This window comes from Silene latifolia, chromosome Y, assembly GCF_048544455.1.
Source record: "Silene latifolia isolate original U9 population chromosome Y, ASM4854445v1, whole genome shotgun sequence".
Lineage (NCBI taxonomy): Eukaryota > Viridiplantae > Streptophyta > Magnoliopsida > Caryophyllales > Caryophyllaceae > Silene > Silene latifolia.
The window spans coordinates 89,156,692-89,157,367 of record NC_133538.1 but is presented as its reverse complement, the minus strand read 5'-3'; the positions used below and the strand labels follow the sequence as shown (position 1 = coordinate 89,157,367).

The 676-nt window shown below is 40.5% G+C and overlaps 1 non-coding gene across 1 annotated transcript; it reads left to right on the top strand.

Moving 5' to 3' along the window:
- Positions 1-314: 314 nt before the first annotated feature.
- On the top strand, positions 315-421 carry LOC141637080 (small nucleolar RNA R71). Its single transcript, XR_012541642.1, has one exon. It is a non-coding gene; the product is annotated as a small nucleolar RNA R71 (small nucleolar RNA).
- Positions 422-676: the final 255 nt, after the last annotated feature.

The following is a 676-nucleotide window of genomic DNA, read 5'->3' as shown; positions in this document are numbered from 1 at the left end:
TAACATGATGCTTTGGTGATTTTGAGGCTTCTTCAAGTCTAGCCATAGCTTTTTCAAACATCAAATTGATGGTATCAATGTGAGCACTAAGTTGAGCACCCAATTGAGTAATGGAGTCCACTTCATGCTTTCCTCCTCTAGTAGCCTTGCGAGGTCTACTATATTGTGAGTTATGTACCGCCATTTCCCTAATTTTGTTCCAAGTTTGATTGTCATCGACTTCGGTGAACATTCCATTTGATCCCATGTTGAGAATGTTCCTTGAATCTTCATAAAGACCGTTCCAAAATTGTTGTACCAAGAACAACTCGCTAAGTCCATGGTGAGGACATGAGCGACAAATTCCCTTGAATCGCTCCCAAGCTTCATACAAAGATTCTTCATCCCTTTGCTTAAAGCCCGTAATTTGAGCTCTTAGCATGTTAGTCTTTTCCGGTGGATATAACTTTTTGTAGAAAGCTAGAGCCAACTTTTTCCAAGAATCAATTCCGAGAGTAGCCTTATCAAGGCATTTCAACCATTGTTTTGCGGTGCCAATTAGAGAAAAAGGAAATAAGACCCATCGAATTTGGTCTTGAGTTACACCGGTTTGAGAAATCGCATCACAATAGTCACAAAAAGTCTCCATACGAGAATGAGGGTCTTCACTAGGCATCCCCCCTAATTGGATTCTTTC